At 35.9% G+C, this 25,706-nt stretch overlaps 1 long non-coding RNA gene across 1 annotated transcript in view; it reads right to left on the minus strand.

The window, feature by feature from the left end:
- Positions 1-3,721: 3,721 nt before the first annotated feature.
- LOC135212040 (uncharacterized) overlaps positions 3,722-25,706 on the minus strand; it is a 103,277-nt gene continuing 81,292 nt past the window's right edge. Inside the window, exon 5 of the long non-coding RNA XR_010313812.1 lies at positions 3,722-3,792. This is a non-coding gene — a long non-coding RNA (uncharacterized LOC135212040). The remainder of the gene's footprint in view (positions 3,793-25,706) is intronic.

Here is a 25,706-nt window from a genome sequence, read left to right on the forward strand (position 1 = left end):
ACAGCGAATTTTCCGATTAATTATTTTGACAGACTTTTCGTTGGAAACACTTTGTTAACTCCTCATTACCGTTACATCTATCAATTTCTACTTGGAACTGTGGCAAGTTCTTGTAGGGGTAATGTTATATAATCTTACGACGTTGAAAGGGGATGCACTGCAAGTTCCATGTAAAAGTCTTCCTTGGCAAGTAATCTGACATTTTGGAGGCTTTCCAAAAATTAGTGGGTTACGGGAACAGATAACCCACTTTTCCTTTCGAAGACTGTATCGCCATTCATTATAATACGATGATAAAAAAATTTAATAGTTTTCGTTAACGCTTTCTCGGATAGCTTTATCACTACTTGTTCAGCGGCATGGTGGCAAAAAGTAAATATTTGTTCAAGCACTTGTAGATTGTTCAGAAATTTAATTTCTTGCACTTTCAACGTTGCACGGTAACTCAAGAAACAGCCGTCTAAAAACCGAGTTATTACTAAACTATTCTTTCTTGCGTCTGAGAAACAAAAATAAAGCTGCAATTCCCTTTAATTAAACCGCGGCCAATTGAGATCATTATCATGGAACTTATCATACATCTGGCAACAAAGTCATAATGAAACCTAAAGTTTCAAATTTCATATATATCTTATTTCTGAAATTGTGCCTTTCATTTCATCATGTCATTCCCATCACTTTGAAAGGACTCAATTTTTAAATAAAAGCTCTTTGGAAATCAAACGATGGTGACGTTCTTTCTTTGATGGGCAATCAGGACGTGACACCTGTCATAGAGTGATTGGCTTCTTGTCGAGATATCATTCACTCATATTAATATCAGAACTATGAAATATCTTATACTGCATGCGCAATGAACTAACAGAACGACAGTGCCAGAGGCTCATATCAAAATTAAATAACTTAAAGGAAACCATTTTTTTCTTTCAAGATGTTAGCTGTTGAAGGCCAAGGGAAATAAAATTCAAAACATGGAAGAGGAAACGAATTAAAATACTTTCTCATTATAAACATGTCTCCGGAAATCCTACGACTTTCTCAGTATAACTGTGTGTGTGTGTGTGTGTGTGTGTGTGTGTGTGTGAAGAAGGGACAGTCTAATGCGTCTCATAAGAGAGTTTATAGTTAAACTGATACCTAGAATTTCAAATAAATGTAATTTAGTTAAAGAAAAAAAAAGTCAATTAATAGGCCTGGGTGCGGAGATCCATTGTCATACCTGATACCTTTGATGCTTAGTTTTTTTTTTAAGTTTAATATCATCCACCATAAACAGTACCAAGAGACCAATGCAAAGAGAGTGGCAATACCTGCATAAGCAGTAAGATTCCTTTCAAAGCCAAAACACACGTTGTATAATTGTAATATAGAAATTAATGGGTCATGAATACTACCATTTGGAACACCAAAGATTACAGTGCTGCAGTCGGCATAATGTCCATCAACAACTATGTGCAATCTATCATCGGAATATTTACTATCAATTCTAAACAAGTTTCCTCGGCCCAATCGAGTTTTCTGTACAGCGTATAATGATGCATGAAAACTCTTAGCCACGGCCCGCTGGTGGCCTGTGTTGTTGCCACTTTATTTTTAACAGATACAGGTAGGAAACTATAGCTGTGCCAGACACACGATCATGAATAACTTTAACCTTGAATCAAATAACAGCTACTGAGGGTAGAGGTCTAGAATTTAGTATTTTTCATGATAGAGGGTGGATCATCAACATACTACATTGCAGCCCTCTAGCCTCAGTAGTTTTTAAGATCTGAGGGCGGACAGAGAAAGTGTGGACGGACAGACAAAGGACCATCTCAATAGTTTTCCTTTACAGACAGCTAAAAAGGGTACGCCAACTCCATCTTTCCAAGTTTGTAACCATGGGCCTCACGATTAAGTCCGTCAAGTACATTAAAATTACGGTCAGTCATATGAATTTCATGACAAGAATCTAGGTATTTTTTTTGCATGACAGTGAAAACTGAAAAAAACGCCACAGTCACACAGTCTCTTGCAAATACGAAACCGCAACTAAGGAACAAACTATTACTTTCGACATTGGTACATTCTTATGTTTTCCCTACAGAGACACACCAAAAACCATTTTTACCCCCTAAAAAAAAAACTGGAGCAAGTGCAAAAAAAGACAAAAAAGTTGATAGCATTTGTGTTTACATCTCCATAAGAATCAAGCATGAGAATACGATTCATAATTTCACAAGACCGAAAACCTAAACTAGCTCGTTCAGCTTCAAGAAACACAAAGCAGCCTTGTTAAGTTTTTCAACGTTTTGTTTGCTGTCAAATATACCATCCAATACTTATAATAAAAAATTCTAGAATCAAAAGATTCAATGTTGTGTCGTTTTTCCTATAAAAACGGAAAACCAGTTTCGGTTAATTATACTATTTACAACTTGTACCAATATGTACCACTAATATATATACGACTGCATACATTTCTTTTGAAGAATGACGGTCTGATGAACAATTCATATCAATCAGCACACTCATCAGCTTTAATTAGAACATCAAATCATTCATTATGTTCATTTGATTTCAACTGCCAACGGTCATTTAGACAACCAACTATAACAGAAATTAGTCTTCTACGTATAATTATGTTTCTGGTCCAATGACTATAATACTAAGATGTATGGATGTATGCTTTTATACCTACATTATAGCCAGATGTCTCAGAAAATATTTTTAGGGAATATTTTTGACTGACAAAGCTGGTGGCATAGCTTGACTGAAACACTGTTATTGAGTGTATGTATACAGACATCTTTTGAACGTTTAGCAAACAGACGTGAGAAACTTCTCCTAAAGAGTATTATTGTCATTATTTTTGTTATTACATACAACTATTGTTATCTACAAAAAAAGAAAGTGAAAGCGGGGTGAATTTTAATTTTAAAGGTAATATGCAAAAAATTCAAGAATGCTTTTAAAGAAGAAAAACTTCAAATCCCGACAAAAACAAGTGGTTTCTCGGTCAAGTGAGGTGAGACGTACATGAGGGAACACCATTACACGGCATTTATTCATCACAGGCGACTACGGTCTCTTACACTCCCATAAAGTCAATGCTTTCGCCTGTGGAAGTTGGGCGAACTCTCCTGTCAAAAGGATGATAATTCGTTGGCAACAATGCTAACCAAAATTAAAAGGAACGATTTCAGCACAAAAGTAAATGGAAAAATACTAGAAGATGGTTGTGTACAGAGAGAGAAAAAAAAAACATGTATAATGAAATTCAATGCTATATGAAAGACCAAAGGTTAGCAGGGAAATGTCAAAGTCAAGTTCATTGATTATTAACATGGATGATTTTGCAACTTAATGACGTCGATCTTGTGAGGGTGGAACTGCGTCCAAATATCAACAAAGTTTTGAAAGATTGCAACACCGAAAATTGCTTCCACCTTCATCACATTTCAACTCTATTTGCCTCCTCAAATGGTGTTCTTGCCCCTTTATTTCACAAAGGAATCCATCCATTTCTCATTAAATGCTAAATCTCTTTATTAAGATGTTTGATAAAGAACGACAATATCAACATCAATTAAGGCATCCACGACCATTATATTATTACTTTTGTGTCCAATTTTCATCTATGTTATTAATATATCTTGTTCATCCCGCCCGACCTAAAAGAACTCTATTATTCTTCATAGGCTTCAATATCAACAACATTAACAAGACCTCTTCATACCTTGTTTTCATCCCGTTTCAGCAGACGACTGAATAGCATTAAGCGGCGGGCCTTTTCTCCTCTATTCAAGCCTGGAAGTAAGCCACATAAGAGCATTAGTTAACAACGCAATCTTCTATGATGAAGAGGTTTTCGAAACCAAGAATGTCATCATCCACGACAATTTCAAATGAATAACCGACTCCACGTGGAGAATTAAATGACATCTGCCTCAGGCAAAAGGTAGGAAAACTATTAGTGGAAAAATCTAAACGCAAAAATCAAACAAGCCGGAGAGGTGAGTATCCCAGAACAGAAAAGCCGCGGAGTCGTATTAATGAAGTTATTACCTAACATTGCAAAGTTGCTTACATCTGAATCGAAAGCTTCCATGTTCAGAAATATAACAAAACTTTTCATCATATCCATCGACAAATGAAATGCTAACAGATTAAATGAACTCTTTTAATCCCCTAAGGGATTTTCCCATTTTCACTGGATGTGTTTTTGTGTCATGTCTGAATTGTTTCTAGTTTTTCCAATTTATTTTCATAGCGACGGGACACTAGCTACTAATCTGTTAAGAAAAAATAAACGTTGGAAAAAACAAATTTATGGAAACGACTGTAGTATGTAAGCTCTATATATTACTAGCAAACACATAGGAAACTGGAAAACAGTTTGAAAGAAACATTATATTCTGAATGCTAGTATTCAACTTGGAGATTTTCCAAGCACAGAAGAGCAATGAAAAGTGATAAAGATTAATCTTTGATCCAAAGAGGATATCTTAAAAAAAAAAAAAAAAAAAAAAAAAAAAAAACAATGCACATTTGATGAGTAAAATTGATATTCTTTCTTTCATCGATACCCAAATTACTGTGAAGAAACGTCTGAGTAAAACCCAATCTTCAAACAAGAAAGCTAAGCATAATCATGATTTCCTAAATAAATCATATTTCAAACTCTTCGTCTATCCAGTTTTACACAAAACCTGACGAGAGGAGATGCTAATTGCCCTCCAACGACTAAGCGTGGTTCCTCTCACCTTGCATGTATGTATGTCTGTGAGGCGTTATGCTTTTGGACACAGTACTTCCTTAAGATACACTCGTCATTTTGTTCGATGCAGTAACTTGACAATTTTAATACTCAAATCTTGCAACAGACCATTTTAGAGCAAATCAGGATAAAATGTCTGGTCATGACAGAAGACATGAATCTGAGGACTTCAATTTTTCTCAGCTATAGAATACTTATCACCACATGTGTCCATGACTGGGACCTCAAATGGCATCTGCAGTTGAACCAGCTAGTCCAGCACTGTTTTTCATGAAAAATGCGCTCACCATTAACAAGTACTAGACAAAATACCCCAGAGGTCTGAATCATAATGATTCTGGGTGTACGTCACTCGAACTGGGATATTCACTGTATGAGCTCAAAAATTAATACAGCAATGAACTCGAAGTTTTGTGGATACTTAAGCAACACGAATAACGGCTTATAAACTTTGGATAATACTATAATGTCATCACTGTCGTACCAGTGGGCAGGATCCAAAATTCATAACGAATTTCAGAGTTCTGGTGTAAACATCCCACATCTTTTTCCTAAAAAGGGCTAACTGCAGACAGAATTGGTAACATCTCTGTTGGTGTGAGATATCAAGGTCCACCTATCTTTATTTCATATTCTTGAATTCTGGCGAATACTTCCATCACAAAGACTCAAAGTCCTTTTGCCTTAGACATAAGACTGGCATCAGTGGCATTTCAGGATCACCAAGCATGCACTTGTTTCAAAACAATAACAAGGAATGAAATGGAATTTACAGTTTAGGCCAAAGGCCAAATAATAAGACCTATGAGGTCATTCAGTGCTGAAAGATAAATGGAGAGTAAAAAAGTTTTAGAGGTGTAATAAGAGGGAAACTTCATAGTCATATTATAAAACCATTGTCAGGAGAGGATGGAAAGTAAGATGGAAGAAAGGGCCATGAACGAAGGTACAGTAAACGTAATGAAAGGGGGTGCAGCTATGGGTCGAAGTAATGCTGCAAAGAGACTTAAGTACTGCATGCGCACTGCTAAGGTGCAGTGACGGTACTAGCCCCTTGCGAAACAAAAAAAGGAATTTGTCATACTTTGGAGCAACTAACCAACAGTGAGAAGTGACTCAACAACTTCATCCCTGTACCAACTATCTCGTCTAGATCCACATCTTTCCTTTCACTATAGTAACTAATGAATAACAAAAAGCAGGAAACTTCGAGTTTTACAAGGTTTACCACCTAAAGAGACGAGTGGACTTTCATTCACTGTATGCGCAACCCAGTACGAACACTGTTCTTAAATGCTCCTATCAGAGAAATGTACGCTACCTAACCACCATATGTTCTTAGTTATTCTGTCCAATGGACATGTTGTATACACTAAAGTAGGGAAATAGACCCTATTTTGGCTCAACCTCATCACATGACCCCAAATTCAGCTCACAGGCGATAAACCCCCTAAGCTTGCCTTTTATTTTATTTAACCTCAAGTACGTTGACCATTAACGACTCCACGGGAAAACCACCAAATATTTCACTCTAGTTCAGAAAAGAACCCCAAAATCGCTCATGAAGCAAGTAGGGTATATATAACTCCACAGGAAAACCAAAATTCCAAGTCCCTTAACCTAACCTAACCTAACCTAACCCACCTTAACCTAACCTAACCTAACCTAACCCACCGAGTGAAAAATTCTAAGTCACTTAACCAAACCTAACCTAACCTAACATCTCCATTCAAATTCCAATAAGCAGCTGATAAGCACCCACAACAGTCATCGTTTCTCTGTCACTCGTTGCCAGGCGCACATGTCGTTTTACGTGATAGTATGAATGCGAAAAGATTTCTAAACTCCATCCAAATTCACATAAGCACTTGATAAATACCCACAACAGTCACCCTTTACCTGTGACTCAGCTGATAAGCACCCCGCCATTCCTCTGTGACTCATTGCCAGGTGCACAACATGTCATATCATGATGGTCCACATTCACGCAGGACACACAACATGACACGACTATCACAGCTCAATAACCCGTCTCCATGTCCAGTGGCGTACACACACACACACAATATGATATACCATTTTAACGAAACCTTATACGAGGGTGATAAAAGACTGATAATTCCACAGGTTTTGCTGACGTGAGTTAATCCCCGAGACCCAATGTGAAAAGACATTTACAAATGCTACCGCCGATATATTAACTTGAACAGCAGCAAGACCCACATCAATTCGCCAACAGGCTGCTCTACTCCACAGCATCTCCACAAGCAAACATGGGTAATTCCACCAGCAACAGCGGCGATGAAACTACGAGTGACAGCCCCATTGAAATTCCTTTGCCGTGGCATATATATACGGCACTGAAGGCTCGGACTAGACAGAGGGCTGCAGAGTCTGTTGTCAACGTAGAAAGAAAGAGGAGCGAACAGGGGTGGAAACAGATCCAACCCGGGACGAACTTTAACAGGAGGTGCAGCAGGGAGCGTCATTTCCCAGGATGGTGAGAATAATTCTTTTTATTTACAAGTTTGTCGAGATGTAACACTCTGTAAAAAAGAAAAAAAAATTGCACAACGTCACCACCGCATTACATATAAAACAACCAGTTTATTTTTATTAAATTCTCTACGTGTTATTCCTATATTTTTGCAGGTTTCTCCATGAACGCTGTAACAGCACTACCGAATGGGGAAAATGCAAGGGAAACATTGCTGAGAGGAGGTCGCTGTCAAGTAAGAGGTGCCAAACAACAGCAGACGCTGCTTAACGGGGAAGGAGAGGAGGCCAACCGAATTGTGAGTACTCTCACTTATTCAAACATTATATGTGTATAGAAATGCACCATACATCCAATAACATGATAACAGTTATTCCAAAATATTTATCCAAAGTATCATTCTCGAAATGAACAACCAATAAGTAAAGATAATTATCACAGATAATAAACTATCTAAAAATCTCTCTTTTAGTGAATTAATCAGCTGGAGAGTTCCTCGGCGGACGAGTCGGTTATGTGCTAGACTACCAATCTCTGGGTCCGAGTTCAATTCCATGCCAACGTGGAATCGGAGGAATTTATCTATAGTGATAGAGATTCATCTCTCGATGTGGTTCGGATCCCGCATTAAGCTATAGGTAACCAATTGGTTCGTAGCCACTTAAAAATATCTAATCCTTCAGGCCAGCTCTAATTAGCTAAATAGTCTGGTAAAACTAAGATAAACTTAATTTAACTGGAAACTATTTTATTGTAATTTTTTAGCGTTTTGTATACACCCAACGACAAAGATGATTTCTATTTTTGAAAATAATTTTTCTTTTCACTCAGTTCCACAAAATGGAAATTATCATTTAACATGAGCTGGAAGTCCCAAAATGCAACGTTCATCGACGGTTGAATAAGTAATTGTTATTGCTAACAATATGATCCATACTTAATTTGGAATATTGTTGAGACTCGCTTGATAATTCCTATCATTTACTGAGTGTTTCATTGTTTATTCAATATTTCTGGTCATCAAGAAAGAACGAATGGATGACACACACACACACACACACACACACACACACATATATATATATATATATATATATATATATATATATATATATATATATATATATATTATATATGTATATAACCCCCCCCTTTTGACAAAACTACACAAATTGACAACCCTTACCTGTTGACAGCAAGCGCACTCTATCTGCAAACATGTCACTAGGCTAATAAGCTCACATAAATACAAAAATACACTATTTATTTCCCAAAGCAGATGAACATAAAACAGAATAAAATGATTAATAAGTCATAGTGATAAAAACCCAAGTCTGCCCCACAAACAAAACTATAAGTTATCATTCCACTCTCTTGGCTTAGTCTAAGTAATCACTCCTAAACTCAAAATGTCAACTGCTACATTGTAAGAGTCAAGTTTAGAGAATCCCGTCTCTAGTACCATGATATAGAGCCATCTGTAATAAAGATATATTCATTACATTTCTTAAAACACAAGATTAAATAAAGGGAAACACTTCACACTTCTCTTTTTCTTCCTATCACAAAGGAATGTGTCTTTCCCTCAAGTGCCTTGAACGGTCGGACCTGTGATATACGTACAAACGAATGTACATACCCACCACGCCTCAAAACCGCCCGTGGCAACAGTCGTGCAGTTACCAAAAATGCACACACATGGAATTCCTTTACCCAAGGAAGTTATCTCTATGGCGCTCTCTGTCTCCAGGCAAGAGTAGCTGATACACCATGTAATTCACTAACACATCAATTCATACCTGTAAGATGGCTCGGCCACCTATGTCCTTTGTGCACTCCTGTCACACACCACATCAGCAACTAATGCGCAATATATCAATTTGCCACATGACTTAGGGCTACCTCCGTTGCTGGAGCCCTTGTGTCTTGCCGAACGCACAGAAGTTTAAGAACTCCTATCGCACGAATTGCAATCAGTACAACACCAAGCATGACCACTATTATTGGAATTGTGTAACGTTCATTGAAGAAAAACTCATCTTCGTCACTATCCTCCAGCGGCGGGACTGTAAGAACCTCCACTGTAGGCGGAATTCGAACCGCCTCATGGCTTCCATGTAAGTGTTTCATAAACACTTTTGTCAACGAGTTGTAGACACGCCGACTAAGCACCATGAACAAATCGGAGAGAACACGGCAGGAGCCATCAAACAACTGGAATCCCTGTAGAACGAGCGAGTTGTTGTCCCCATTGCATACAGTAGAAATCTTGCATCTGGCGCAGAAGACCGCTGTTGCTGTCTCCGTCAATATTACTTGATATGGATCAGGGAATTCTCTAAAGTCACAGTGAGTCGGTAAATTCTCGTGAGCTAATTCTAGTTCGCAACCTGACAGGTCAATACGTCGAAGAGTGCATATCTTACTTTCACATACATATCTGTCATAAACAAACACACATCCTAGTCAACTGCCGAGGACTGCAATTCTTCACCTAATATATACATAATCTCTACCATTGTCCAAACCACTACCGACCCCTTGAAAGAACTAGGAAATGGCCTAAATATACAGCTATGAAACGGTTTTTTATCACTGAGTGGTATGTCAACAAGTAACGCCTTATGTGATAACTGTACCTTTAAAATCCCATAGTACCTATAAAGTAAATCTCCCGTAAAAATAATATTTGATCCCCATTGACTCCAAAGTTCCCAATGGCAACATTTCCCTTGAAATTTTCCCTCGTGAAGCTGCTACAACTGCTTCTACTTGGCTTTTAACCTCATTCAACAAAGATTCTGTTTCTCTTTCAACATTCAACAGTGTAGTGTGTATAGTGAAAAACGTAATGGTGACATCTAGGTCTTCCTGGACTCCTTTTACTGTCGCGTGTAATATGTTACTTGATTTCCTCAACTCATTAAATCCATTGTCCAATTTCTCATTCCTCCCTCTTAGAGAATTCAGAGCTTTACCATGTTCGGCAAGCTCCGACTCTAATATCCCAACCTTCACCAAACTCGTTATCGCTACTCCAGCTATGGCTGCAATAGCTACACCCCTGGCCGCCAACAGCTGCACTGCCCTTTTCTGTCTTCTAGACGGGTCCCTCCCCCCGGCTGGCTTTGCCTCTGGGACCCAAAAAGACGTCCCAGTGATTCAGACAGATTTCTTGTAGTCTCAAGTTTGTTTAACGTGTTTACTAGTCCTTCAACTTTGCTACGTGATTCCTCGAGTTTCAATCTGGCTGAACCCAGGCTCTCGAACTCGATACTTATGGTTACTTTGACAGATGACAACCATACTAGGTGGTCTTCCTCAATAAGCACTCCAGGACCCAGACGTACTTTCGTATTCGCGATCGCCATCAACCCCAGGGCAATGATTAAGCAATATTTCAGCATCTGACAGGACAAAAAAAAAAAAAAGGAAAAAAAAAACCTGTCAGTTATCTGATACTCTAGGATGACATTTACATCAAGTAATAATGAAAAAAGATAATAATCGACCTTCCTCATTACAAACGCACCCAAGAGAGGAAAAACATATACATAATCCAATACTTTTCCCAAAAATGTAATATGTGCTGTTACGGAATTTGCTACCACAATAAATGACGGAAAACAACCCCCTTACATGGTACATCTCCGTGGAATGCCATAGTTAACATCTACGAGAATAGTGCAAATCTCCAAGTAATCAACTCCAAAGGAAAAATCAGCAACTGGACTCATCACACCATTATCAGCAAAAATCCACCTGTGAACACCTCAGGTGCTTCGAACCGCACTATAGATTTGTCTAGACTTGCAACGCCAGAAACCATTATGCCCCAAATATCATACACAGAGGAATTATCACATGTTTATCATCACGTTTCTCAGCTAAAACAAAAATTCGCCATATTTCCAAACAACTTCCCACGTAAAATATTAACCTTGGAATCTTACGCCAAAACGCCGCAGATTTGCGCATAATTAGAAAAAAAAACAGTCAAAGGAAATGAAAGAGAGAGAGAGAAAAAAAACGTTAAAACATTTCACCACCAAATTAAAAAAAAAACAGACAGCAATAAAAAAAAGAAAAAAAAATGCAATTGCGCGACTATTAATCACCACAACCAATTCTTTTCAATTTCGAGATATGTGTTAACCTCAATCGACCTATTTTTTCCTCTAAGACTACAAATCTGTTTCCAATTTTTTCCTCAATGACTTTAAAAGGACCTTCAAATTTCGGGCCTAATTTGTAGTTCAGCTCATTTCTCATGTTAAGATTTAAAAATACCTTGTCTCCGACATTGATCTTGGGATCAGATGTTTTACTAATACTTTTCTGTACCATCTCTCTGGTTGTGGATTCGAGATTACGTCTGAGACAAGCATGTATCTCTCGCTGTGGATACCAACGCCTCGATCATATCCTCCCCATGATGAGGTATAGTTAGCAAATCAAATGTGCCTCGTGCTGGATAACCAAACAAAGCTTCAAATGGGGACATTTTAATGGAATCACTAACCATAGTGTTAATACTATGTCTAACATCATCAACATATCTGTCCCAATTCTTATCATTACCACCTACAGTTTTCCTGAGAGCCTCGAGCACTTTCCTATTTGCTCGTTCACACAACTCATTAGCCTCAGTTCTGTATGGAATAATTGTTACTTTCTGTATCCCCATGACTTCCGCTAAACATTCCAAAGTTTTGTTCACAAATTCTCTACCATTGTCGGTCAATAGAACTTCGGGTGAGCCGTATCTGCAAATGATACCATTGAAAAATGCTACTGCTACTTCTTCAGCCGTTTTATGCTTAAGTGGGAAAATTTCTACTATCCTTGTAAGTTCATCTATTATTACTAATAAGTACTTGTTCGCATACCTAGACTCACAAAAATTTCCCAGGATATCCATATGTATTCTCTGAAAAGGTCTACTCGAAATAGGATACGATCCTAATTTGCATGAAGTTATCCTTGCAGGCTTACATGCATTGCACATTGTACAGTTTCTCACAAAATTTTCCACATCTTTCCCCATGTTTTTCCAAATGTATTTAGCACGAACCTCGTCATACGTTTTTTCTATTCCCAAGTGTGGACTACCGAACCTGCAATGAACTATATCCAAAACCACTGGAATTAGGACTTTCGGAATTACGATCTGTGTCGTATCTCCTTTACTTTCACTGGTTCTCAATTTATATTTAATTTTCCTAACCAATAGATTACCTTCTAAATCCAAACCCGAAAAAGGAAACTTATAACGTTTCCTGACTAATTCCCCTCTAAGAAATGCTTTTGCGTCTGCTAGAATCTCGTCTTCATCTTGCCTTTGCTCTATGAGAGATATATCCCATTGTATAGCCTTGCTAGTGACTTGCGCAACTTGGAACTCTTCTGTGTCGTGAAAACTTCTACTAAGAGCATCTGCAACTAAGTTTAATTTGCCCTCTATATATTTGAGCTTTGCATCAAAATCTCTGATAGTTTAAAAACCATCAAGCTCTTTTAGGCAACAAATCGGGTTTATTAAAAAGATCTAATAATGGCTTGTGGTCTGTAAGAACTTCTACTTTATTCCCCATCAGTAACATTTTAAAATGAACCAAGCTCGACAATATTGCAAAGGCTTCTTTATCTATGGTAGCCATTGATCTCTCGTTGCTGCCCTTTGTCCTAAACTTCCTGCTATAAAAGGCTATGGGATGGAATTTCCCATCAAACTTTTGCATAAGGCAAGCACCTATATCTTCCTGGCTGGCATCGGTCACTAATGTAAAAGGTTTGCTAAAATCTGGAAACTTCTAAACAGGGGGATTCATTAGCGCGTCCTTGAGCTTTTGAAAACTCTCTGCCTGAGGTTCCTTCCATTGAAATTGAACGTCTTCCCACAATACATCAGTTAGGGGAGCTGCTATATTAGAGAACCCTTTCACAAACCTCCTGCAGAAACCGGCGATACCCAGGAATGACTTAATCTCTTTCTTTGATCTGGGGGTGCGAAAATTCGCTATTGCTTTGACTTTATCGTCATTTACTCTAACCCCTTCCATAAATATGACATGCCCTAGATATGTGATTTGCTTTTTCAAGAACGAACACTTAGCTAGCTTAATTTTCAACCCTGCTAATCTAAGCCTTCTAAGTACTTCTGTAAGCACTTCCAGGTGTTGCGCGATCGTGTCTGTTGCGACCAATATGTCATCCATATACACAAAAACATTTTTGCCCAATAACTCGCGCAAAACTGGTAAAAGTCAACGGACTGCCCGATAAACCGAAAGGCATTCGAGTAAATTCACAGTGTCCCTTGGGCACTGAAAAAGCCGTATATTCCTTGCTACTTTCACTAAGAGGGACCTGCAAAAAACCCTGCGCCAAATCAATTGAGCTATAAATATTATATCCCCCGATTTCAACAAAAAGATCTGGTATGCACGCGACTGGATAGCAGTCAGGGATTGTCTTCATTTAAACGTCTAAAATTGACGCATACACGGACAGAACCATCCTTCTTAGGCACCGCTAGCAAGGGAAAGTTGTAAGGAGACACGCTAGGTCTAATGATTCCTTCTTCCTCCCAATCTATTGACTTCTTTCTCTACCTGTTCTCTGATTTTGAAAGGTATGCGGTATGCAGGAATATAAATAGGTTTTGTGCCACTCTCCAAATTTACCTTATGCTCTAACACATTAGTCAGCCCCAAAATATATCACCTTGTGAGGCTACCATATCCCCAAATTCTGCCAAGAGCTCGCTTATCGCTTCAACATGTTCACTATAATCCGCATTAGCTAAATGTCCTCTAAATATTCGTTTCCTTGATTGCATTTCTGCCTCTGAAAACTCAGGTTTCCCCTCTACGATAGCCACTGAACCTGTATCACGACTCCAATCTTGGAAATCCAATATATATGTATTCCTCTGGTATCTCCTAACTGTATCATTACAGTTTAGTAATTCTAACCACGTGGTCCCATCCATGGATACACTGTTCACCGATGCCGTGCTAATAACCCCTCTAAGCCTCTCACTATTTTCAATAACACACACATCCGTAGGTTTTCTCACTTCCCTCAATTTGAATTTTACCATTGTCTTTGAACCATGTAATAACTCAATATCCTCCGATAAAACACCTCTATATTTGTGGTTAGTATCTCCCCTTTCTACCACCCTGTACACATTACCACCCTCAGTATCATCCCCAGCATTGTTAGTATCAGAAATAACATCAATATTAGTATCAACATCACCATCCATAATATCATCACCACAATTGTTATCACCCTGAACTCCGATAGAATCCTCGCAATCATTTCCCATATCACCAATGTGGGTTTTAATATTACCACTCCCCGTAACTCCCATATCACCGCCATTATTATCACCAAGCACATCTTTTTCAATAATCTCCATGTCCTCCGTTCTAATCACGTCCTCGTAAGGAAGAAAAAAAACCAGGTATTCCGACTGTTATCCCATTAACACCCGCATGGATCGAAATCTTGTGTCTCCTACATGCAAGATAGACCCAGCAAAAGTCTGTTGCCCAACGCAATTCCATTCATTACCAAACATAATCTGTTAGTACCCTGTCACCGAGAGTAAACTGTATTTGAACACAACTCAGGGTATTTAATCTATGGGCCTGCACATCACACACCGTCTCTGTTGAGGGTTGCAAAGGGTAATTGTGATTGGAAAACATGGATTGATACAAATTATAGTCCATTAAATTTATAGACGCACCATGTTCCATAAACTATAGGCCTGGGCTCTGGGGCGTCCCCCACGAGACCACAATGGCACGTACTAATAACCTGTACCATTTTTGTTGATCGACTTTCCAAAAATTTTGCCGACCCCTTTGCCCTCTGGTTTGACCTGCCTTGGAAGTCCTCACATTATAATTTCCAGAACTTTGAGGTGTAGGCCTTGCATCTCTCCGTGCCATTTTGTTTGGTGAGACGTTCACGCACACAGTCTTGATTAATCAACAGATATCACGCGTTTAACATATGTCTGGAAATTGAAAAATATCTAGAAGTGTTCGTGAACTATCGATGATAAGATTAGTGTGAAAATAGTAGGACAAAGCGTCTACTAAGTTAGTTTATCAAGTGAAATTCTGTAAATCAGATCAAGATGGCAGTAAGTTCCAACTGTGGAAAAAAAATGACAAAATTTAGCGTGTTTAGGAGATTCGCAATACGATGAGGTAGCAGGAGCAGCTCGCATTTCTCATCTATGAAATCAACAACAGCCATAACCAAAAAGATACAAAAGCAATCATAGATATATTAGAAGGATATGATCCTGCAAACTGGAACAAATCAACAGAAAACATCTTGAAAATAATTGAAGAAGTTCCATATAAAATCCAAGTGGTCAAGAGACTCATAAAGAAAATTTACATCAATCAACATATTCCGACAAAGAAAATGAATAAGGTGAACATTGTGAATATCCTAATTGATGCAATAGGAAAAAGAATGCCAAAAGCATGCAAACTGTGTAAGATGTGGTATAGCATAGTTATCGACAAAACCTGATCAGAAAATGTTCTGCATGCAACATTCCGACGCATCCTCAATGTGCTGAAGTAATGCAAGATACGAGTAAGGATACCAGAATATTTTGCTCAACATGTCTATCATGGATAGACAATGTTATTAAATCAAGACTTAATGTACAAATAGTTAAGGATGAAGAAGAAAGGAAGAGGAAGAAGAAGAGGAAAATGTAAGAGAAGTAAACAAAACTGAAATGACAGAAAAAAATAAGGAAAACAAAGAACAAGATAAAAGTATGGATGCAGAGATACTCATTGATACTACATATGAGGCAATCAAGCAGCATACATACAAAGAAATAAATTACAATATGACAACACAAAAGAAAATCCCGAAGAGGCTCTACCCAGATAGCTATGAGGATGATTGCAGAGATCTACATCCAAAAATATGCAAAAACCTAAAAGAAGGAAAAGGATGTAACTTTGACAAAAAATGTAAATATATGCACCCTGTAGCCATGAATCAAAATCAATTAAATAATCAATCAAATAATAAAATCCAAAATAAGAAAGAAACAAATAAAGAGAAGAACAAAGAATATGAGGTGAAGGAAAAAAGCAAGCCATCACTGCGATATGGAGTGTCAGCAAAGAATTTCCAAGCATCAGCTCCAAGATATAGCTCAAGAGATAAATACTGTATTTACGATGCAAGAGGATATTGCAGAAACGGAGAAAATTGCAGATTCAGAATCAAAATGAATAATTATGATGAAGGAAGATCAAATATCATGGAAAAGTTGGATTTTTTAATGCCAGAATTTCTGGAAATGAAGAAAAGAACAACATACCAGAACAGGAAAGAGACATGGGAAAATCCTTATTATTACCCATATTAAATGAAGGAGAAAACACGCAAACCATCATAGTGATGAATGCGCAGGGTTTAGTTACGAGTAACTCAAAAAGAAAAATAGAGTACTTAGAAGAACTAACCCAAATTGAAAAGAAAATAGATATAATGAATATAAGTGAAACCTGGTATTCCCAAGAGACTGGGAATGACAATCAAATAAAAGGTTTCCAAACTTATAGATCAGATAGAAAAAAATAGGAATCAAGGGGGAACCGCAATATATGGGAAAGACAAAAAACAAGGAAAAATATATGAGAAATATAGTAACTCAGAATGTGAAATAATAGCAGTAGAATTTGAATCTGAAAAATTAATGAACATAGTAATATATAGACCCCCTAATACTAAAGAGTTTGACACAATAATAGAAAAATTGGATGATATATGTAGAAATCACAAGGACTGGACTATTCTCCTATCTGGAGACTTTAACTTTCCTTTCGTAGACTGGAAAGAATGAATAGGAGATTGTGGATGTATTTATACATGTAAAAAAGAGAGTAATAGTAGTGCAGAAGATAAGAGGCAATTTGAAAAGCTATTAGATATGCTACTAGAATACAACATTCAACAAATAAATCACCTGCCAACAAGAAAGGAAAATACTTTAGACCTAGTATTTGTGAACGAGGTGAATTATGTTAAAGAAATAATAGTTTATAATGCAAGTATTTTAGAATATAATGTCATAGAATTAACATTCCATTCCAAAGCAAGTGAAAACAGATATAAGCAAGAAATTAAAAAGTGGGAAGGATATCAAAAATACAACTTCTACAGTAAAAATATAAAATGGTCAGAAATAAATGAAGAATTAAACAAAGATTGGGATAACATTTTCGTAAGTGATGATATAAAGGTAAATACGGAGATATTATATAAAATAGTGGATAAATATATACCGAAGAAGAAAAGTAAACATCAGTCATGCATACCAAGAGACAAGAATCTTGTTCCAGAAAATCAGTAAGTGGAAAAAAGGTCTTGCAAAAGAAAAAAAATGCATGGAAAGTGATCGAACTAAAAAGTAAGATAGAAAATGCAGAACAAAAGATTATACAATCAAAAGAAAATGAAAAACGGGACTTAGGAGAAAAACCCTAGTAAATATCAAGCAAAACCCCAAACTATTGTACTCGTAGGCAAAAAAGATGAATAAAAGAAGAATAGAAATAGGCCCTCTAAGAATTGAAGGGAGATTAACAAATGAAAAAATGGAAATATGCAACATATTGGCAGAACGATATAAGAGAGAATTCACCCCTAGAATTGATAATGTAGATAATGATATAGAAGTAAGGAATGAAAATAGTGAAAATTTAGCAGACATAGTTATTAATGAAGCTGATATTGTGCAGGCTATTAATGAAATTAAAAATGGAGCTGCAGCAGGGCCTGATGGTGTCCCTGATATTTTGTTAAAGAAAATAATTCATTCTATCGCAAAGCCACTTGCAATATTATTAAGACAAAGTGTAGATACAGGCAAGATTTATGATGAGCACCAATTAGCATATATTAACCCTACTTTCAAAAGTGGATCAAGACTAGAGGCAAGTAATTATAGGCCTGTGAGTGTAACATCACATATTATGAAAGTGTATGAAAAGGTAATGAAGAAAAATATTATGAAACATTTAAAAAATAATTTGTTTAACCCTTAAACGCCGAAGCGGTAAAAAAAAAATAAGTCTCCCGTGTGCCGGAGGTGTTTCAGAGAGAGCGCGGAAGCGGAAAAAATATTTTTTTCAAAAAATCACAGCGCGCTTAGTTTTCAAGATTAAGAGTTCATTTTTGGCTCCTTTTTTTTGTCATCGGCTGATGTTTAGTATGCAACCATCAGAAATGAAAAAACTTATCATTATCATATATAAATAATGCGATATATGATAGCGCAAGCACGAAATTTCATATATAATTGTATTCAAATCGCACTGTGCGCGAAACGGTTAAAGGTAATAAGTTACTTTTTTTTCGTTGTAATGTACACTAAATTGCCATCATTTTGGTATATAACACATTGTAAAACAATAAAAGCAACACAGAGAAAATATTATCACAAAATAATGCATGAATTCGTAACGCGCAGACGTAAACAATATTCACCAAAATCTAAATATTGTCCTAGAGACTTCCAATTTCTTTCAAAATGAAGACAAATGATTGAATATTACTATACTGTAAGAGTATTAGCTTACAATTGCAGTTTTCGACCATATCTGACGAGTTAAAGTTGACTGAATGTCGAATTTTTTTATATATATATTTTTTATATGCAATTATTTCGGAAATAAGAAAAGCTACAACCTTCAAATATTTTTCGTTTTATTTCTACATAAAATTGCGCACATTTTCATATATAAAACTCTATGAAATGCCTAATATGAAACGGAGCAAATATTCCGAGAATGGGACGAACGTATTTCGGAGATTTGTGGCGGAGAATCCGCGCGCGGTGGGAAGGAAAGTTTTTTTTTTAAATTCACCATAAATCTAAATATTGTGCTAGAGACTTCGAATTTGTTTCAAGATGAAGATAAATGACTGAATATTACTAGACTGTAAGAGTTTTAGCTTACAATTGCGTTTTCGACCATTTCGGTAGAGTCAAAGTTGACCGAACGTGGTTTTTTTTCTATTTATCGTGATTTATATGCAAGTATTTCAAAAATGAGAAAAGCTACACCTTCAATTATTTTTTGTTGTATTCTACATGAAATTGCGCATTTTCATATATACAAAACTTTATGTAACGGCTAATTTAAAATGGTGCAAACATTACCACAATCGCACGAATGATTTTTTCGGGTAAGACTTTACCCCGCGGACGTAAAGAAAATGTTATTTTTTTCATAAATTCACCATAAATCGAAATATTGTGCTAGAGACTTCCAATTTGTTGCAAAATGAAGGTAAATGCTTGAATATTACTAGAATATAAGCGTTTTAGCTTACAATTGCGTTTTTCGACCATTTCGGTAGAGTCAAAGTTGACCGAAGGTTGAAAATTTGTCACTTATCATTTTTTATATGAAAATATTTCAAAATTGATAAAAGCTACAACCATGGGTTGTTTTTAGTTGTATTTTGCATGAAATTACGCACATTCTCATATATAAAACTTTATGTAACGGCTAATTTAAAATGGTGCAAACATTACCACAATCGCATGTATGATTTTTTTCGGAAGAGTTACCGCGCGGACGTAAGGAAAATGTTTTTTCATAAATTCACCATAAATCGAAATATTGTGCTAGAGACTTCCAATTAGTTGCAAAATTAAGGTAAATGATTGAATATTACTAAAATATAAGCGTTTTAGCTTACAATTGCGTTTTTCGACCATTTCGGTAGAGTCAAATTTGACCGAAGGTTGAAATTTTGGCACTTATCGTTATTTATATGAAAATGTCTCAAAACTGATAAAAGCTACAATCATGAGTATTTTTTTGTTGTATTCTACATAAAAATGCGCACATTTTCATATATAATACTTCATGTAACGGCTAATTTAAAATGGTACAAAACTTATGTCAAAGTGACAAAATAATTTCCGAGATGTGTCACAGATACTTTTTAGTGCGGCAAGAAAGAAATTCGCTCTTGCGCGCCTGCGTAACAATTGTAAACAAAACAACACCTTGATCCGTGAACTCCCAGCATCCCCCAAGGCGCGTGATTCAAGAGTTTTCGGCTGGTAGGCCTAAAAGTATTTTTCCGCGAATTTTAAAAAAAATTATTGTATGTCGACGTAAAATACGTCCAGTCGGCACCCGAGAGACAAAAAATGTCGACGTAAAATACGTCCAGTCGGCGTTTAAGGGTTCATATAGGACAACATGGTTTCGTACCTGGAAAAAGTAGACAAACCCAACAGTTAGTTCACCGTGAGAACATATAAAAAATATGAAAAGCAGAAATGAAACAGATGTGGTTTATCTAGACTTTGCAAAAGTTTTTGACAAGGTAGATCATAATATATTAGCGAAGAAAATTAGAAAACATAATATAGTGGATAAAGTAGGAAGATGGTTAAAAGAATTTTTACACAACAGAAAACAGATAGTTATTGCAAACGATGAGAAATCGGCTGAAGCTAAGGTAACATCCGGTGTGCCACAAGGTACTGTGTTAGCTGCATTACTGTTTGTTATTATGATTGCAGACATAGACAGCAATGTTAAGGACTCGGTAGTGAGCAGTTTCGCCGATGACACAAGAATAAGTAGAGAAATTACTTGTTATGAAGATAGGAACGTGCTACAAAGAGACCTTAACAAAGTATATGATTGGGCAGAGGTAAATAGGATGGTATTTAACTCTGATAAATTTGAATCAATAAATTATGGAGACAGAGAAGGAAAGCTATATGCATATAGGGGACCTAATAATGAGACAATCACAAATAAGGAAGCACTTAAAGACCTTGGTGTGTTGATGAATAGGAACATGTTATGCAATGATCAAATAGCAATTCTATTGGCAAAATGTAAAGCAAAAATGGGAATGTTTTTACGGCACTTCAAAACAAGAAAAGCTGAACACATGATTATGCTTTATAAAACATATGTTTGTAGTCCACTTGAATATTGCAATATAATATGGTACCCACACTATCAAAAGGATAATGCACAAATAGAGAGTGTACAAAGGTCCTTTACAGCTAGAATAGAAGAAGTTAAAGATCTTGCCTACTGGAAAAGACTACAATCCTTAAAATTATATAGGCTAGAAAGAAGAGAACGCTACATGATAATTCAGGCATTGAGCCATAAGCTGCTTTCAAAAATGCTTGCAAATCAGTCCAGGTACGACATTTTGCAAATTGGAAACTTCTGCAACAATGAGAGAGGTCACCTTTATTGAAATCTAGCAAAGCTTTCGCTCTCTAAACGCCTCTATATCATCCGTTATGTTTTTTTGAGCTTAAATAATTTTTCACACCTTCAATAAAGATTTACAATGGCTGGGACAGCACACCATCTACGATTCCCCTGAACGGGCTCACGCCTGCACTCACGTTCATTACGTGATGTAGCAGCGTTGTAGTACTTTTAGCATCCGCCATTTTCCTCTCTTTACGGAAGCTTCTGTGTTCTATAACATTCCCCGACCTCAATAACATTAATGTATTTATATATACACAAAACCCAATCCAGAAAAATTAATGCAAATTTCCCCCAATAATGGATAACAAACAAACAAACGCGCCCAGTATATCATCCCCACAAAAAAAAAAAAAAAAAGAAAAAAAAAAAAAAAAAAAAGGGAGGGGATAGAAAAAAAGGTGCAAAGCGCTTGCTAAGCGATCCAACCCAGCGGCAACTTCCCCCATCACTCAGGAATCGCACACTCAAATTCTCTCTCTCTCTCTCTCTCTCTCTCTCTCTCTCAGGGCATAACTCACAACAACCAAAAAACCTTGCTCATATTATTACAAAAAACCCCAATGTCCGTCGAATTTCGAGACATCAAAACAAAAACACCCATTGAGTAAATTCATCACAAACAAAAAAGAATAAAAATAAAAAAAAATAAAGGAGAAAAGAAAGAAAACATAAAATTACACTCACATCTTAATATGACTGGAAACCGAATTCATATATGCATCGCAAATATGCGTAGCCTATTCACCACACTCATGAAACACTTTAATATGTCAAAAATTAAACTTTTTCCCCTCACGGTTTTAAAATGCTGGTTTTCATGAATCATTAACCGGCTAACACTGAGATGCAGAGAGATACCCAAGTTACCCGACTCTTCAAACACCACACCAAACCATTGAATCAGCAAAACGAACCCCGAGTTGCCTGTGACATTATAACCCCTTTTCCTACCAAAAAATATATGTCTAACTAGTCACCAGTCTCTTCGTTAGCGTACCTACAGCCTATAAAATGTATAAAAAGCTTCTTAAACCGCTCCCACCACTATAACTACCCCCCCCCCATTTTGACAAAACTACACAAATTGACAACCCTTACCTGTTGACAGCAAACATGTCACTAGGCTAATAAGCTCACATAAATACAAAAATACACTATTTATTTCCCAAAGCAGATGAACATAAAACAGAACAAAATGATTAATAAGTCATAGTGATAAAAACCCAAGTCTGCCCCACAAACAAAACTATAAGTTATCATTCCACTCTCCTGGCTTAGTCTAAGTAATCACTCCTAGACTCAAAATGTCAACTGCTACATTGTAATAGTCAAGTTTAGAGAATCCCGTCTCTAGTACCATGATATAGAGCCCATCTGTAATAAAGATATATTTATTACAGTTCTTAAAACACAATATTAAATAAAGGGATACACTTCACACTTCTCTCTTTTCAAAGGCAACTGTTTCTAAATCGTTTAAAATATGTGCCATACCTTGAGATAGGTTTTTCTCCCGACACTTGGCGTCCTCTCAACCGTCTTTCTTCCTATCACAAAGGAATGTGTCTTTCCTTCAAGTGCCTTGAACGGTCGGACCTGTGATATACGTACAAACGAATATACATACCCACCATGCCTCAAAACTGCCCGTGGCAACAGTCGAGCAGTTACCAAAAATGCAAACACATGAAATTCCTTTACCCAAGGAAGCTATCTCTACGGCGCTCTCTGTCTCCAAGCAAGAGCAGCTGATACAGCATGTAATTCACTAAACACATCAATCATATATATATATATATATATATATATATATATATATATATATATAGTTATATAATTATATATATATATATATCTATATATATATATATATATATATATATATTAGATATATATATACCTACCTATATATGTGTTTGTGTGTGTTCGTGTGTATGAGTGTCATACATTCATTCTTTCTTGATGACCAGAAACATTGAGTAAACAATGAAACACTCAGTATATGGCAGGAATTACAAGCGAGTCCCAACAATATTCAAATTAAATATGGATCATACTGTTAGCAATAACAATTACTTTTTCAACCGTCCATGAACGTTGCATTGTGGGACTTCCAGCTCATGTTAAATGATAATTTAACATGAGCTGGAAGTTGATGGTAATGTTGTATTATGTAGTGGTTAGATTATATATATAGTAGTATAATATTATATATATATATATATATAATATATATATTTTAAATATCTAGATATCTATATAGGATATACATATACATATACATATATATATATTATATATATATATATATATTATATATATATATAATATTTATTATATCTAAAATTTATATATATATTATAATATATAAGATATATATATATATATAATATATATTATATATACACATATATACAATATATATATATTTATAATATATATAATAATATATATAACATATATATATATATATATAGATATCGAATATATGATATATATATATATAAATATATATATATTATATATATATAGATATGAGAATATAGATATATAGGTCTTATTAGCTATATAGGATGAGATACTATAGGAAATTTAAATTAGATCTATAATATATTATATATATAGGATATAGATACGATAGGATATTATCTATACATATAACAAGTACAAAATGCTTCGCCGCAACAGAGTTTTCTGCACAGCCAATTCCGCCCGAAAATAGATCTATCTTTAAGTGGTCTCGGTATAAGGCTGTATGAGCCACGGCCCATTAAACTTTAACCGCGGGTCGATGGTGGCATATCCTTTATCGTTGCCAGAAGCACGATTATGGCTAACTTTAACCTTAAATAAAGAGTAAAACTTTTGTGGGTAGAGGGCTGTAGTCTGGTATGTTTGATGATTGTAAGGTGGATGATCAACGTACCAATTTACAGTCCTCTAGCCTCGGTAGTTTTTAAGATCTGAGGGCGGACAGAAAAAAGTGCGAACGGGCAGACATTGCGGCACAATAGTTTTCTTTAATAATATAAAAAACATAGTGAATCATTTTTCTTTTCAAATTAACAAAAATACATGGTGGTGAAATCTCCATATAGATGAGAAGGCTTCCATCTTTTTTATTATATATATATATATATATATATATATATATATATATATATATATATATATATATATATATATATATATATATATATATATATATATATATATATATATATATATTCAAATTTCAGGACGGGATCAAAGGCTTCAGTCTATGGCTGACTGGTCCAGTCTTGGGCGGAAAACAAATCTCTCTGAGATGTTGATTTTTTTTTTATGAAGAGTTCTTGATCTGATATGAATAAAGACAGGCCCATTTCGAAGGAACTCATTTTTGGACTTCATAACTTCTGTAAAAATTGGAATCGATATATAAAATCTAGGTAAAAGGCCAAGCGCTGGGACCCAAGCGGACATTCAGCGTTGAAAATAATGTTGGAACGATTGTTAGGAGAGGATGGAAAGTAAGATGGAAGAAGAATATGAAAGCAGGTACAGTAAAAGGAATAAAAGAAAAGGTGCCATTAACATTTGATTTCATAATAATAATAATAATAACAATAATAATAATAATTATAATAATAATTATAATAATAATAACAATAACAATGACAGAGAAAATCTAACTGAATTATATTCTCCATAAATAATAATAGCAACAAAACAACCATTTTGACACCCCCATCAAATTGGCATATGGTATCTTCTCACCTTCTCTGTCTCGAATCCTTTTCATTCGCTACAATGAGAATTTTATTTACTAACGAATCAATTAGTTGCAAAGCCGTTCTGCTCACAAGGCAATAAAAATGCTTGTTCTTTAAGGTTACAAGGGAAACTTTTTCATTTTTTAAAATTAAGATAATGAAAACTCATTCTTTCATGGTATTTTGGAATTTTTTTTTTTTCTAGCCTCAAGCACCAATCCACAAGATACCAAAAGCATTAAGAAACAAGTAAAATAATGCACAGAAGTTACTTCGGCTCAATCGAGTTTTCTGTACAGTGTATACACATCTCAAACTCCTTAATGGAATGCCAGAGAAACGAACTAACAGCCACCAAG

Source organism: Macrobrachium nipponense, chromosome 40, assembly GCF_015104395.2.
Source record: "Macrobrachium nipponense isolate FS-2020 chromosome 40, ASM1510439v2, whole genome shotgun sequence".
NCBI lineage: Eukaryota > Metazoa > Arthropoda > Malacostraca > Decapoda > Palaemonidae > Macrobrachium > Macrobrachium nipponense.